This window comes from Hyperolius riggenbachi, chromosome 10, assembly GCF_040937935.1.
Source record: "Hyperolius riggenbachi isolate aHypRig1 chromosome 10, aHypRig1.pri, whole genome shotgun sequence".
Classification (NCBI taxonomy): domain Eukaryota; kingdom Metazoa; phylum Chordata; class Amphibia; order Anura; family Hyperoliidae; genus Hyperolius; species Hyperolius riggenbachi.
The window spans coordinates 8,000,874-8,012,018 of record NC_090655.1 but is presented as its reverse complement, the minus strand read 5'-3'; positions in this window follow the sequence as shown (position 1 = coordinate 8,012,018).

Genomic DNA, 11,145 nt, shown 5'->3' with positions numbered 1-11,145 from the left:
TTGGACAGCAAGACTGTGGCGACAGTCAAGCAGCCCATCCATGCATCAGGAGAGGAGTTTGGGGGGTCCTCATCCCAGCAGGACATGTTTCAGGAGGGGGAGGATGATGATGACCCGGTGACAGACAGAGACTGGGTGCCACCACCTCCAGGGGATGTCGTCCTCAGCAGCTCTGAGGAGGAGGAGGAGGATGCGCTTGTGGGCCTTGCAAGGAGGCGCATCATTGCAAGCATTGGCAGCGTCCCACAGCCTGCTGGTGTCTCAGGCTCAGCAGCAGCAGCAGCAGCATCAGCCAGTACCACCCCCAGCCGCACCCAAGCCCCCCCCCAACCACCACAGGGAGACAGGCAGCAGCGCTTCCATGCCGTAGGGGGAAGTTTCTGTCACCAATCTGGCGGTTTTTCACCATGCCCACTGTGTACAGCAAGTACGCCACTTGCAACCACTGTCAGCGGAAGTTGAGCAGAGGTGCAGACCCCTTAAAGTTCAGCACCAGCTCGCTCATCAACCACCTTGCGGCTAAACATTTCCACCAGCATGAGGAGTTCCAGAGGCTGAAGGCATCTGCTGCTGGCAGTGGCACCACACCCATCACTGCACAGCCTTCAGCAGCAGCAGCAGCAACAGCAGCCACCCGCCCTCCTGCTCCTCCAGCAGCACCAGCAGGAGTGCGGAAACGCACTGCTCCTCCCCCCTCTGCAACTCCTGCCGCCGACACTGAGGCCTGTTCTGGCAGCCAGTCCTCAGTGGCCTCCTCTGCTGTGTCTGCTGATTCCCGTGTCAGCAAAAGGCCACGCCAGAGCCTTTTGAGCGAGTCCTTCCAGGGGGTGGTTAGGGCTCTGCCTCCCAGCAGCCGTCGCGTGCGGCAGCTGAACGGCTTGCTGGCACGGGCCATGTGCTCCCAACTCCTGCCGTACACGCTCGTGCAGGAGGGGAGCGACATTCGTGCGCTGCTTGCTTGCGCAGCCCCAGACTAGCAGCTCCCCAGCAGACACTTCTTTGCCCGCAAGGCCATTCCTGCACTGCACCGCTTTGTGATGGCCAATGTGGAGCGAGGGCTGGAGCACGCGGTTGGTGAAAGGGTCCACGTCACCATGGACTCCTGGAGCAGCCGCTTCGGGACAGGCCGCTACCTGTCCTTCACTGTCCACTGGGTCAGCTTGGTGGAAGGGGGTGAGGATGGGAGAGCAGCAGCGGGCACAGCAGCAGCAGCAACACAGTGGGTGGTGCCACCCCGCAGGCTCAGGGGAACTGCAGCAGGTTCCTCCGATCCTCTGCCATTCTCCGGCACACCTGGCCAAATCCCCCGCCTCAGCAGCAGCGTGAAGGCCCGCCACTGCCAAGCGCTGCTGCACTTGGTCAGCCTTGGGAAGACCAAGCTGACGGCAACCCATGTGTTGGCCAAACTCCAGGAGCAGGAGAGGATTTGGCTGACCCCCAGAGGCCTCAGAGTCGGAGAGGTGGTGGCCGACAATGGGGCCAATCTGGTTGCCGCAATAGACAGGGGAAACCTGACCCACATCCCCTGTCTTGCCCACGTGCTGAACCTGGTGGTGCAGAAGTTCCTGCGCACCTACCAGGGGATGGGCGAACTGCTGGAAACGGCAAGGAATGTTGTGCGTCACTTCCGTCGCTCGGCTGCAGCCTGTGCGAGCCTGGAAGACGTGCAAAAGGAGCTGGATCTGCCACGCCATCGGCTGATCCTTGACGTTCCGACTCGCTGGAACTCCACCCTGGCGATGTTGGAGCGTCTGGTTGAACAGAGGCGCGCTGTCAAACAGTACCTTGCCCTGGCCACTGTTTCCGCAGCTCTGAGAAGGGACAAGACCAGCAACTTCCCGTCCATCGTCCCCGATGATGACTGGAGGCACATGCAGCAGGTGTGCTTAGTGCTGGCTCCCTTCCTGCAGGCCACAAACATGGTGAGCAGGGACCATGCTATGGTCTGCGAGTGGGTGCCCCTGGTTTCTCTGCTGAACAGGGCCCTCGATGCTTTGCTGGAACAGGGAGCGGCAGCCTTGGACCAGCAGGAGCGGCAACCAGCTGCGCAGTCCACCTCTGAGGGGGAGGAGGAGGAGGACTTGGTGGAGGTCCCTGACCTGGCTGCTGATGAGGGGGATCAGCACAGCGCAGCTGAGTTGGTGCGGGGGTGGAGAGAGGATGAGGCGGCAGAGGAGGAGGATGAGGACAGCACTGACGTCGATGTGCCAGCAGACGTGGCCCGCCTCTTCCCAATGGCAGCGCACATGCTGACGTGCCTGCGCAGGGACCCCAGGGTGATCCAGATGAAGCAGAGGGAGGACATCTGGATCAGCATGATGTTGGACCCACGCCTCAAGGGGAAGTTAAGCCAGTTCCTGCCGCCTGCAGGAGGAGACCCAGCGCAACAAATAAGGAGCTTGCAGCAGGCCCTTGTTGAGCGCTTGGAGGAAGCCTTCCCCCAGCCTTCCACCCCCACTGTCCAGCAGCCAGCACAGAGGCAGCAGCAGGTGCCTGCATCCAGCAGCAGCAAGCGCCCCACAGACCTGCTGTCTCTCAGCCACGAGCTCTACAGGACTGTAGAGGCTCCGGCAGCAGTGACTAGAGAGGAGATGCATGCAGCAGCATCCTCCTCCGGTCACAGCCAGCGCCTGACCCGCATGGTGGCTGACTACATGGGGTCGTACAGCGGGCTTGACAGCGATGCCCCTGTTGATCCCATGGAGTATTGGGTCAAGCGCATGGAGATCTGGAGCGAGCTGGCGCAGTACGCCCTGGAAGTGCTGTCCTGCCCCCCTTCCAGCGTGCTGTCCGAGCGCTGCTTCAGTGCAGCTGGTGGCGTGGTCACCGAGAAACGCTCACGTCTGTCTCACAAGTCTGTGGACAGACTGACGTTTCTCAAGATGAACCAGGCGTGGGTGGAAGGCGAGTTCCTGGCCCCTGTTGTCGGCGAGAGGGGGACATGAACTGGCTGCCGGAACCATCGTTAATGTGCCTTACCACCCTTTACCACCTCCTGGCTCCTGCTCACTAAGCCAGCCTGGTTCACTTTGACTATTACGTCGCCTGCAGCCACACATTTTACACCTACAGTGGGCTGCTGTGTACTGCCCTTCTGCTGTCTGTCTGTGTTTCCCACTGCCAGGGTACACAGAATTACCTTCTTCTGCTGCCACTCTGCCACCAGCTATTACGTCAAACAATAGCTATATTGGTTGCAAAACCAAAAACCAAAAAACCATAAAAAAAAAAAAAGGTTTAATTTTTCTGAGGTGCCCGGGTTGAAAACTGTGTTGTCCCAGTTGTGTATTGGACACAATGTGGGCTGCACGACCGCTGTCTGGGACCTCCTGTTGTGTTTATTTACAGCCCTGGTATCACCGCTAGGTACCAGGGCTATTATGTCACGCTGCCTACCTGCTGCCACACTCACACTGCTCCTCCATACCTCCTCCTGCTGCTGCTGCTGCTGTCTGTCTGTGTTTCCCACTGCCAGGGTACACAGATGATTTACCTTCTGCTGCCACTCTGCCACCAGCTATTACGTCAAACAATAGCTGCTCGCCTACTCCTCCATTCCTCCTCCTGCTGCTGCTTCCTGTCTGTGTTTCCCACTGCCAGGGTACACAGATGATTTACCTTCTGCTGCCACTCTGCCACCAGCTATTACGTCAAACAATAGCTATATTGGTTGCAAAACCAAAACCAAACAAACCATTAAAAAAAAAAAAAAAGGTTTAATTTTTCTGAGGTGCCCGGGTTGAAAACTGTGTTGTCCCAGTTGTGTATTGGACACAATGTGGGCTGCACGACCGCTGTCTGGGACCTCCTGTTGTGTTTATTTACAGCCCTGGTATCACCGCTAGGTACCAGGGCTATTATGTCACGCTGCCTACCTGCTGCCACACTCACACTGCTCCTCCATACCTCCTCCTGCTGCTGCTGCTGCTGTCTGTCTGTGTTTCCCACTGCCAGGGTACACAGATGATTTACCTTCTGCTGCCACTCTGCCACCAGCTATTACGTCAAACAATAGCTGCTCGCCTACTCCTCCATTCCTCCTCCTGCTGCTGCTGTCTGTCTGTGTTTCCCACTGCCAGGGTACACAGATGATTTACCTTCTGCTGCCACTCTGCCACCAGCTATTACGTCAAACAATAGCTATATTGGTTGCAAAACCAAAACCAAACAAACCATTAAAAAAAAAAAAAAAGGTTTAATTTTTCTGAGGTGCCCGGGTTGAAAACTGTGTTGTCCCAGTTGTGTATTGGACACAATGTGGGCTGCACGACCGCTGTCTGGGACCTCCTGTTGTGTTTATTTACAGCCCTGGTATCACCGCTAGGTACCAGGGCTATTATGTCACGGCGAGCTGCCTGCCTCATTGACTGCCTGCTGCCACACACTCATCCTCCTCCTCCTGCTGCTGAATTTACCTCCTGCTGTCTTTGTGTTTCCACTGCCAGGGAGCACATACAATGGCGCTTCCAACATGCGTGCGCCCACCAGCTATTTGTTACGCTCAAAAATAGCTGCATTTCTTTAAAAAAAAAATTGAAAAGAGAAATACGTGAAGAAGAAGAAGACGATATTGAAAAGGAAGGAGAAGATGAAGATGAAGAAGAAGAAGAAGATGAAGATGAAGAAGAAGAAGAAGATGAAGAAGAAGATGAAAAAGAAGAAGAAGATGAAGAAGATGAAGAAGATGAAGAAGATGAAGAAGAAGAAGATGAAGAAGAAGAAGAAGAAGATGAAGAAGAAGAAGAAGAAGAAGATGAAGAAGAAGAAGAAGAAGAAGAAGAAGAAGAAGAAGAAGAAGAAGAAGAAGAAGAAGAAGAAGAAGAAGAAGAAGAAGAAGATGAAGAAGACAATATAGAAGAAGAAGAAGAAGATATAGAAGAAGAAGATCGAGAAGAAGAAGAAGAAAGATAAAGAAGAAGAAGAACAAGTATATACAGTAACACTACTGAACAAAATTAAGGACACAACTTCTCTTTCCACATTTTTTTTTAAAGGAACATCCCCACATAATCACTTGCTGTTGTTACTTGGAAAAAAAGAGGTTTCTTGCATCATTCACCCTCAAAACAAGTGTTGGAAGCTATTTAAGGCCAATTCGAATAGTCAGCTCGAATAGTTAGCTCGAATACCGACTCGAATAGTGAGCTCGAAGTCCGAGGTCGAATCGAATAGTAAAAATTATTCGACTCGAATATTCGACTGACCTCGAATAATTTACTATTCGAATTCGACCAAACTCGAATTTTAAAAAGGGGTATTTGAGCATCACTACTGTAGGCTGTCACCCCCGCGTGATGACACCTGATGTCCTGTAGCGGTACTGTAGGCTGTCACCACCGCGTGATGACACCTGATGTCCTGTAGCGGTACTGCAGGCTGTCACCACCGCGTGATGACACCTGATGTCCTGCAGTGGTACTGCAGGCTGTCACCCCCGCGTGATGACACCTGATGTCCTGTAGCGGTACTGCAGGCTGTCACCACCGCGTGATGACACCTGATGTCCTGTAGCGGTACTGCAGAGTGTCACCACCGCGTGATGACACCTGATGTCCTGTAGCGGTACTGCAGGCTGTCACCACCGCGTGATGACACCTGATGTCCTGTAGCGGTACTGCAGGCTGTCACCACCGCGTGATGACACCTGATGTCCTGTAGCGGTACTGCAGGCTGTCACCACCGCGTGATGACACCTGATGTCCTGTAGCGGTACTGTAGGCTGTCACCACCGCGTGATGACACCTGATGTCCTGTAGCGGTACTGCAGGCTGTCACCACCGCGTGATGACACCTGATGTCCTGCAGTGGTACTGCAGGCTGTCACCCCCGCGTGATGACACCTGATGTCCTGTAGCGGTATTGCAGGCTGTCACCTCCGCGTGATGACACCTGATGTCCTGTAGCGGTACTGCAGGCTGTCACCACCGCGTGATGACACCTGACGTCCTGTAGCGGTACTGCAGGCTGTCACCACCGTGTGATGACACCTGATGTCCTGTAGCGGTACTGCAGGCTGTTACCACTGCGTGATGACACCTGATGTCCTGTAGCTGTACTGCAGGCTGTCACCACCGCATGATGACACCTGATGTCCTGTAGCGGTACTGCACGCTGTCACCTCCGCGTGATGACACCTGATGTTCTGTAGCGGTACTGTAGGCTGTCACCCCCGCGTGATGACACCTGATGTCCTGTAGCGGTACTGTAGGCTGTCACCACCGCGTGATGACACCTGATGTCCTGTAGCGGTACTGCAGGCTGTCACCACCGCGTGATGACACCTGATGTCCTGCAGTGGTACTGCAGGCTGTCACCCCCGCAAGATGACACCTGATGTCCTGTAGCGGTACTGCAGGCTGTCACCACCGCGTGATGACACCTGATGTCCTGTAGCGGTACTGCAGGCTGTCACCACCGCGTGATGACACCTGATGTCCTGTAGCGGTACTGTAGGCTGTCACCACCGCGTGATGACACCTGATGTCCTGTAGCGGTACTGCAGGCTGTCACCATCGCGTGATGACACCTGATGTCCTATAGCGGTACTGCAGGCTGTCACCACCGCGTGATGACACCTGATGTCCTGTAGCGGTACTGCAGGCTGTCACCTCCGCGTGATGACACCTGATGTCCTGTAGCGGTACTGCAGGCTGTCACCACCGCGTGATGACACCTGATGTCCTGTAGTGGTACTGCAGGCTGTCACCACCGTGTGATGACACCTGATGTCCTGTAGCGGTACTGCAGGCTGTTACCACTGCGTGATGACACCTGATGTCCGGTAGCTGTACTGCAGGCTGTCACCACCGCATGATGACACCTGATGTCCTGTAGCGGTACTGCACGCTGTCACCTCTGCGTGATGACACCTGATGTCCTGTAGCGGTACTGTAGGCTGTCACCACCGCGTGATGACACCTGATGTCCTGTAGCGGTACTGTAGGCTGTCACCACCGCGTGATGACACCTGGTGTCCTGTAGCGGTACTGCAGGCTGTCACCACCGCGTGATGACACCTGATGTCCTGTAGCGGTACTGTAGGCTGTCACCACCGCGTGATGACACCTGATGTCCTGTAGCGGTACTGCAGGCTGTCACCACCGCGTGATGACACCTGATGTCCTGTAGCGGTACTGCAGAGTGTCACCACCGCGTGATGACACCTGATGTCCTGTAGCGGTACTGCAGGCTGTCACCACCGCGTGATGACACCTGATGTCCTGTAGCGGTACTGCAGGCTGTCACCACCGCGTGATGACACCTGATGTCCTGTAGCGGTACTGTAGGCTGTCACCACCGCGTGATGACACCTGATGTCCTGTAGCGGTACTGCAGGCTGTCACCACCGCGTGATGACACCTGATGTCCTGTAGCGGTACTGCAGAGTGTCACCACCGCGTGATGACACCTGATGTCCTGTAGCGGTACTGCAGGCTGTCACCACCGCGTGATGACACCTGATGTCCTGTAGCGGTACTGCAGGCTGTCACCACCGCGTGATGACACCTGATGTCCTGTAGCGGTACTGCAGGCTGTCACCACCGCGTGATGACACCTGATGTCCTGTAGCGGTACTGCAGAGTGTCACCACCGCGTGATGACACCTGATGTCCTGTAGCGGTACTGCAGGCTGTCACCACCGCGTGATGACACCTGATGTCCTGTAGCGGTACTGCAGGCTGTCACCACCGCGTGATGACACCTGATGTCCTGTAGCGGTACTGCAGGCTGTCACCACCGCGTGATGACACCTGATGTCCTGTAGCGGTACTGCAGGCTGTCACCACCGTGTAATGACACCTGATGTCCTGTAGTGGTACTGCAGGCTGTTACCACTGCGTGATGACACATGATGTCCTGTAGCGGTACTGCAGGCTGTCACCACCGCGTGATGCCACCTGATGTCCTGTAGCGGTACTGCAGGCTGTCACCACCGCGTGATGACACCTGATGTCCTGTAGCGGTACTGCAGGCTGTCACCACCGCGGGGTGACACCTGATGTCCTGTAGCGGTACTGTAGGCTGTCACCACCGCGTGATGACACCTGATGTCCTGCAGCGGTACTGCAGGCTGTCACCACCGCGTGATGACACCTGATGTCCTGTAGCGGTACTGCAGAGTGTCACCACCGCGTGATGACACCTGATGTCCTGTAGCGGTACTGCAGGCTGTCACCACCGCGTGATGACACCTGATGTCCTGTAGTGGTACTGCAGGCTGTCACCACCGCGTGATGACACCTGATGTCCTGTAGCGATGCTGCAGGCTGTCACCACCGCGTGATGACACCTGATGTCCTGTAGCGGTACTGCAGGCTGTCACCACCGTGTAATGACACCTGATGTCCTGTAGCGGTACTGCAGGCTGTTACCACTGCGTGATGACACCTGATGTCCTGTAGCGGTACTGCAGGCTGTCACCACCGCGTGATGACACCTGATGTCCTGTAGCGGTACTGCAAGCTGTCACCACCGCGTGATGACCCCCGATGTCCTGTAGCGGTACTGCAGGCTGTCACCACCGCGTGATGCCACCTGATGTCCTGTAGCGGTACTGCAGGCTGTCACCACCGTGTAATGACACCTGATGTCCTGTAGAGGTACTGCAGGCTGTCACCACCGCGTGATGACACCTGATGTCCTGTAGCGGTACTGCAGGCTGTCACCACCGCGTGATGACACCTGATGTCCTGTAGCAGTACTGCAGCCTGTCACCACCGCGTGATGACACCTGATGTCCTGTAGCAGTACTGCAGGCTGTCACCACCGTGTGATGACACTTGATGTCCTGTAGCGGTACTGCAGGCTGTCACCATGGCGTGATGACACCTGATGTCCTGTAGCGGTACTGCAGGCTGTCACCACCGCATGGTGACACCTGATGTCCTGTAGCGGTACTGTAGGCTGTCACCACCGCGTGATGACACCTGATGTCCTGTAGCGGTACTGCAGGCTGTCACCACCGCATGGTGACACCTGATGTCCTGTAGCGGTACTGTAGGCTGTCACCACCGCGTGATGACACCTGATGTCCTGTAGCGGTACTGCAGGCTATCACCACCGCGTGATGACACCTGATGTCCTGTAGCGGTACTGCAGGCTATCACCACCGTGTGATGACACCTGATGTCCTGTAGCGGTACTGCAGGCTGTCACCACCGCGTGATGACACCTGATGTCCTGTAGCGGTACTGCAGGCTGTCACCACTGCGTGATGACACCTGATGTCCTGTAGCGGTACTGCAGGCTGTCACCACTGCGTGATGACACCTGATGTCCTCTAGCGGTACTGCAGGCTGTCACCACCGTGTAATGACACCTGATGTCCTGTAGCGGTACTGCAGGCTGTTACCACTGCGTGATGACACCTGATGTCCTGTAGCGGTACTGCAGGCTGTCACCACCGCGTGATGACACCTGATGTCCTGTAGCGGTACTGCAGGCTGTCACCACCGCGTGATGCCACCTGATGTCCTGTAGCGGTACTGCAGGCTGTCACCACCGTGTAATTACACCTGATGTCCTGTAGCGGTACTGCAGGCTGTCACCACCGCGTGATGACACCTGATGTCCTGTAGCGGTACTGCAGGCTGTCACCACCGCGTGATGAGACCTGATGTCCTGTAGCGGTACTGTAGGCTGTCACCACCGCGTGATGACACCTGATGTCCTGTAGCGGTACTGCAGGCTGTCACCACCGCGTGATGACACCTGATGTCCTGTAGCGGTACTGCAGAGTGTCACCACCGCGTGATGACACCTGATGTCCTGTAGCGGTACTGCAGGCTGTCACCACCGCGTGATGCCACCTGATGTCCTGTAGCGGTACTGTAGGCTGTCACCACCGCGTGATGACACCTGATGTCCTGTAGCAGTACTGCAGGCTGTCACCACCGCGTGATGACACCTGATGTCCTGTAGCGGTACTGCAGAGTGTCACCACCGCGTGATGACACCTGATGTCCTGTAGCGGTACTGCAGGCTGTCACCACCGCGTGAGGACACCTGATGTCCTGTAGCGGTACTGCAGGCTGTCACCACCGCGTGATGACACCTGATGTCCTGTAGCGGTACTGTAGGCTGTCACCACCGCGTGATGACACCTGATGTCCTGTAGCGGTACTGCAGGCTGTCACCACCGCGTGATGACACCTGATGTCCTGTAGCGGTACTGCAGAGTGTCACCACCGCGTGATGACACCTGATGTCCTGTAGCGGTACTGCAGGCTGTCACCACCGCGTGATGACACCTGATGTCCTGTAGCGGTACTGCAGGCTGTCACCACCGCGTGATGACACCTGATGTCCTGTAGCGGTACTGCAGGCTGTCACCACCGCGTGATGACACCTGATGTCCTGTAGCGGTACTGCAGGCTGTCACCACCGTGTAATGACACCTGATGTCCTCTAGTGGTACTGCAGGCTGTTACCACTGCGTGATGACACCTGATGTCCTGTAGCGGTACTGCAGGCTGTCACCACCGCGTGATGCCACCTGATGTCCTGTAGCGGTACTGCAGGCTGTCACCACCGCGTGATGACACCTGATGTCCTGTAGCGGTACTGCAGGCTGTCACCACAGCGTGATGACACCTGATGTCCTGTAGCGGTACTGCAGGCTGTCACCACTGCGTGATGACACCTGATGTCCTCTAGCGGTACTGCAGGCTGTCACCACCGTGTAATGACACCTGATGTCCTGTAGCGGTACTGCAGGCTGTTACCACTGCGTGATGACACCTGATGTCCTGTAGCGGTACTGCAGGCTGTCACCACCGCGTGATGACACCTGATGTCCTGTAGCGGTACTGCAGGCTGTCACCACCGCGTGATGCCACCTGATGTCCTGTAGCGGTACTGCAGGCTGTCACCACCGTGTAATTACACCTGATGTCCTGTAGCGGTACTGCAGGCTGTCACCACCGCGTGATGACACCTGATGTCCTGTAGCGGTACTGCAGGCTGTCACCACCGCGTGATGACACCTGATGTCCTGTAGCGGTACTGTAGGCTGTCGCCACCGCGTGATGACACCTGATGTCCTGTAGCGGTACTGTAGGCTGTCACCACCGCGTGATGACACCTGATGTCCTGTAGCGGTACTGCAGGCTGTTACCACCGCGTGATGACACCTGATGTCCTGTA